Source organism: Rana temporaria, chromosome 2, assembly GCF_905171775.1.
Source record: "Rana temporaria chromosome 2, aRanTem1.1, whole genome shotgun sequence".
Classification (NCBI taxonomy): Eukaryota; Metazoa; Chordata; class Amphibia; order Anura; family Ranidae; genus Rana; species Rana temporaria.
The window spans coordinates 326,255,219-326,261,275 of NC_053490.1; the positions used below are offsets into that span (position 1 = coordinate 326,255,219).

Below are 6,057 nucleotides of genomic sequence, written 5' to 3' on the forward strand. Positions count from 1 at the left end.
AAAGAACATATTCCACACTTATTTTTTATTTATTTTTTTATGGAAAAAACGCTTTGGAAAAAACCCTGATTATTTTTATTTTTCCAAATTTTCGGGGGTTTTTTTTGGGCTTTTCTATCTCTAGTTATGAGCATCAATTTATTTAGGGCAAGAAGAATGTAATCAGTGCTGCACTCACTGCTGTTTTATTTCAGCTCACTTCTTCAAAACATTGGCTCCATTAACCACTTAAGGACCAAGCCTGTTTCTGAGATTTGTTGTTTGCAAGTTAAAAACATTTTTTTTTGCTAGAAAATGACTTAGAACCCCCAAACATTATACTTTTTTTCCTAACACGCTACAGAATAAAATGGCGGTCATAGCAATACTTTGTCACACCGTATTTGTGCAGCGGTCTTACAAGCGCACTTTTTGGGGAAAAAATACACTTTTTTCAATAAAAAAATAAGACAACAGTAAAGTTAGCCCAATTTTTTTTTTATATTGTGAAAGATAATGTTACATCCAGTAAATTGATACCCAACATGTCACACGTCAAAATTGCGCCCGCTCGTGGAATGACGACAAACTTTTAACCTTAAAAATCTCCATAGGCAATGTTTAAAAAATTCTACAGCTTACATGTTTTGAGTTAGAGGAGGTCTAGGGCTAGAATTATTGCACTCGCTCTACCGATCGCAGCAATACCTCACATGTGTGGTTTGAACACCATTTTCATATGCGGGCGCTACTCACGTATGCGTTTGCTTCTGCATGCATAAGTGGCAGTAAAGATATTTGCCAGCACACCATGGAACAACATAAATAGCATCCAAACTGATAATTTATTGCATGATCACAACACAAGGAGAGTGCAACATTTCGGAGTCAAGCAGAACCCCTTTGTCAGGCATGTGATAAATGTGGGGTAACACTAAAAAGTATTTAACCACTTCAATACTGGGCACTTTCACCCCCTTCCTGCCCAAGCCATTTTTCAGCTTTCAGCGCTGTCACACTTTGAATGACAATTACGTGGTCATGCAACACTGTACCCAAATGAATGTTTATCTTTTTTTCCCCCACAAATAGAGCTTTCTTTTGGTTGTATTTGATCACCTCTGCAGTTTTTATTTATTGCGCTATAAACAAAAGAAAAGGGACACGTTTGAAAAAAACATAATATTTTTAACTTTTTGCTATAATAAATATCAAATTTTGTTTTAACTGTTTTTTTTCCTCAGTTTAGGCCGATATGTATTATTCTACATATTTTTGGTAAAGAAAAAAATCGCAATAAGCGTTTACTGATTGGTTTGCGCAAAAGTTATAACGTCTACAAAATAGGGGATAGATTTATAGCATTTTTATTATTATTTTTTTTTTTACTAGTAATGGTGGCGATCTGCGATTTTTTTATCGTGCCTGCGATATTCCGGCGGACACATCGGACACTTTTGACACATTTTTGTGACCATTCACATTTATACACATTTACAGCGATCCGTGCTATAAAACTGCATTCATTGCTGTATAAATATGACTGGCAGGGAAGGGGTTAACACTAGGGGGCAATCAAGGGTTTAATGTGCTTCCTAGGGAGTGATTCTTACTGTGGGGGGAGGGGACTGACTGGGGGAGGTGACCGATCAGTGTCCCTATGTACAAGGGACACACCATTCTTCTCCCTGACAGGACGTGGATCTGTGTGTTTACAGTTACTGGGCAATCGTGGATGCCCGGCAGACATCCACCCAGAACAAGAGGTTCATCTTCCTGCCGTCATATGACGGCGGGCGGTGAACTACTGGTTAAATAACCATCAACCAATCAGAAAAAACAAAAAAACAAAGCTTCTCCCACCCTCAGACTGGTATGACGTCACAAAATCCCTGCCAAAACAGCTCCAATAATTCAAATTCATTAACACAATATCACAGATTTAAGAAAAAACATATATCAAAAGGAAGGGATTAGTAAAATGACATGCTGATAGTGCCTTTATAATACCTTTTAATTATCGTTATGGCATGGGTCCCCAATCACTTCTGCACGTGAGCTCGGCGGGACAGGGCGTGTTTAAAAAAAAAAAAAAAATCTTATTTTACGTTTTATTTAGATTTTTTACACACAAAAATTGTGTCACTTTTATTCCTATTACAAGGAATGTAAACATCCCTTGTAATAGAAAAAAGCATGACAGGTCCTCTTAAATATGAGATCTGGGGTCAAAAAGACATCAGATCTCATAGTTAGACTTAAATGCAATACATTTTTTTTTTGGAAAAAATAAATTTTAAAAAGTCCCTTTAAGAGCTATGGGCCGAAGTGACGTTTTGACGTCGCTTCCGCCCTGTTATGGTATGGACACGGGTGAGGGCCATCTTCCCTTCACTTGTCTCCAAACCTAGCCACAGGAAGGACCCAATCGCCTCTGCCACTGCCGATGGCTCCGGTAAACGGCAGAGGGCATGGGAGAGCGGTGGTGGGGGGCCCCTCTCCCGCCGCAGATAGCAGTGATTTTGCGGCAAATCCGCCGAAGAGACTTCCATTATCGTAAACCGGACCGCTGCCTGAAGACGAGGATATCTGAGTTATGGCAGCTAGCTGCTGTCGTAACAGAGATATCCCTTTTCAAAGTGCCAACGTATATAGTCGTGCGGTAGTCCGGAAGTGGTTGAGACTTGGAGATTTACCTGTTGTGTGTATTCCAAGTGTATGTGCTCTATATGGTTGATACAATGAGCACATTAAAAGGAACTTAAAGTAAAACTATAGGCAAAACTTTTTTTGGATAGAGTAAGGGAGGGCTATAACCTAAACACATTATTATTTCTCTGCCCTTTGGCTAAGATCAAGTGTAGTATCTGTTCTTATCAGTTTCCAGAGGAGGCGCTGAAGCTGCTCCCAAGAGTGGGGAGGGTGGATGCAAATCCAATGGTGTCATTGCACCTGGAAGGACGGTTTCTGTAGTGACTACGCCAAGCTGCCCGACAGATACAGGGGGCCGGCCCATGGTCGAGTCTGAGCTGTCTGGAAGGGTGCTCCTGGTGAGGATGGGTGGCTGCACTGGGTCTGGCTTTTTTGCCAGGTTTCATTCCGGCCTTCTGGCTGGTGTCGGTGTAAGTGCTGTCCCTGTCGGCAATCTGGTGTGGCCCTGTATGCAAGGCAGGGTGGCGCCATGCAAATCCACCGGATTGATGGGGGCCTGGAAGGGTTAGTATTGGTGGAGGCAGCTGAGGTTGAACAGTGGCTCTCCCTGAGAAAACCTTGAAGGGCTCTCTATCCGACGGGGGCGGAGGGCTGCACTGATCCAGTCGGGGGGTCGGATAGGAACTAGAAAGCCTATGGTATATGTGCCCCTGGAGTGGCAGTCCAGGGGTGCCAGAAGATCACTGTGAGTGAGGGTCACATTGATTTATGTCACCACGGTCACTGCACCAGAACACGCTTTTTTTTAGCACCTGCCTCCTGGGCTGGGCATTTTGGTCGGGAGCGGAGGAATTTTTTATTCCTGGTCGGAGGTCCTGACCATTGTATTGCACAATGGCCACTTTTCACTCTTCACCTTCACATTCCTCCCCCACTTTCTTTTATTTATTTCCTTTGTGTGTCACCTTTTTGTATTTTTAAGTTTTGTATACGGTTTGCACTGTGTGACTGGTAGGGTGTAGGTCCTCGGGCCTGCCCTGAAAGTCTTGGGAGGGGGCATGGCCTTCTGGCTTAGTTTGCCCTCTCTCATGGGGTCTCCCTTCGGGGGAGCCCCACCTAGTACTTGGGTGGGTCCGTTTCGGCAGACCCTCTAAAGAAAGGGGTCCGCCTGGTCTCGGCAAGATGGACCAAAGTCTAAGTACCCTTTTCCCTGTCAGGAGCCTAACGCCCCGGGGGATTCAGGGCAAGGCCCTCTGATTTTAGAGGGCTTGTGTACACCCTTTGCACATTTTTGTGTCGCCTCTTTATGTTGTGCACATTTTTTTTGGCACCAGGTGAAGTTTTTGAGTGTCTTTCACACGCCATGGGCTTTCGATAAAAAAAACTAATTATCTATTTACTGTGAAATTACTGGTTGAAAGTTATAACTTCCAACTTCAGTAATTTGTCCATTAAACCACCTGCTTGCGTACAGTTTTTGAAAACATAGTAAATTACCCTAAAAACAATATATAATTGTTTGTAAATTACTTACTTATGGTAATTAACCCATTGCCACCCAAGCCAATTCTGACACTTCTCTCCTACATGTAATAATAATCATTTTTTTGCTAGAAAATTACTCAGAACCCCCAAACCTTATATATATATTGTTTTAGCAGACCCTAGGGAATAAAATGGTGATTTTTATGTTACACGGTATTTGCGCAGTAATTTTTTCAAACGTGTTTTTTTGGAAAAAAACTTTCATGAATCGGAAAAAAAATCCACTAAAGATAACCTGATTTTTTTTTTTATGTATAATGTGATGTTTTACGAAAAAGTAAATTGATACCTAACATGCATGGAAGCCAGACCAAAGTTGCAGGGCAAAGTCGGATCGACAGTTGCAGGACTTTTTTTTTTCATTTTGCACCAGTGTGAACCGGGCCAGCTGTATGAGTGGCTGGGCCTGCGATTATGTCACTCCTGCATATGCGCGCTGGAGCCGTCTGCTGCGACACAGAGATCTGAAAGTCTGGTACGGTATGCTGGACCTTCAGAGGGCATATGTTGGTGACGTCACCGGCTGCATCCAGTGGGAATATCTCCTAAACACCACAAATTTAGTAGATATTTAATGTACCTACAGACAAGTCTTATTATAGGCTTACCTGTAGGTACAAGTCCAAAAAACTACGTTACCACCACTTTAAAATTTGCTGAGTGTAAATAAAAAAAGAAAGACAACTGTGAAACAAGAAACAGAAGAAATGTGAGCTAAAATGTAGATAAGGTAGGCCACCTAGTGGTATGAAATCATATAGCATTAATTCATTTAAAGCGGGGGTTCACCCTTAGAGGGCACTTTTCCCCCTTAGATTCCTGCTCGTTATTACTAGGGGAATCGGCTATTTATTTTAAAATATGTGCAGTACTTACCCGTTTACGAGACGCATCCTCTCCGTCGCTTCCGGGTATGGGCTTCGGGAATGGGCGTTCCTTCTTGATTGACAGGTTTCCGAGAGGCTTCCGACGGTCGCATCCATCGCGTCACGATTTTCCGAAAGAAGCCGAACGTCGGTGCGCAGGCGCAGTATAGAGCCGCACCGACGTTCGGCTTCTTTCGGCTACGAGTGACGCGATGGATGCGACCGTCGGAAGCCTCTCGGAAGAATGTCAATCAAGAAGGAACGCCCGCTCCCGAAGACCCATACCCGGAAGCGACGGAAGAAGATGCAGCTCGAAAACGGGTAAGTACTGCTCATATTTTAATATAAATAGCCGATTCCCCTAGACCGAACGAGCAGGAAGCTAAGGGGAGATTTTTTTTTTTTTTTTTAAATGGGTGAACTCCCGCTTTAAGGTATACTGTACAGCAGGGATATGCAATTAGCGGACCTCCAGATGTTGCAGAACTACAAATCCCATGAGGCATAGCAAGACTCTGACAGCCACAAGCATAACACTCAGAGGCAGAAGCATGATGGGACTTGTAGTTTTGCAACAACTGGAGGTCCGCTAATTGCATATCCCTGCTGTACAGTATAGCAGAGTTGGGCAACCTTAAAGAGGTGGAGATCTACCTGAACAACATGGGAGAACTCAAAGATCACGGGGCGCAGTGTTGCCTTCTCATACCTGATTTAAATCGCATGGCAATCATGGGTTTAAATCATGTGGTGAGGAGGCAACATATTGCCTCCTCCCCACCTGTCAAACACATTCTTTTCAGAGGAGCAGCCTTAGGGCTTGTCCACACGTAAAGTTGGGCGTAAAACCCTACTGTTAATTCATATCTCCTTTAGCTGCTGGGCCCCCTGTTGCTTTTGGTGGGTGCTTTTGCATGCCAATCGCAACCCATTCAAGTAAACGGCGCCACTCTGTAAGTGCCCCACAAATGCATGCTTCTGCGGGGTCCAAGAAGTTAAAGCCGGTGGTGAGAAA

The 6,057-nt window shown here is 43.3% G+C and overlaps 1 pseudogene; it reads left to right on the forward strand.

Moving 5' to 3' along the window:
* The first annotated feature begins 2,807 nt into the window (after positions 1 to 2,807).
* LOC120929946 lies at positions 2,808 to 2,918 on the forward strand (annotated as a pseudogene).
* The last annotated feature ends 3,139 nt before the right edge of the window (positions 2,919 to 6,057 follow it).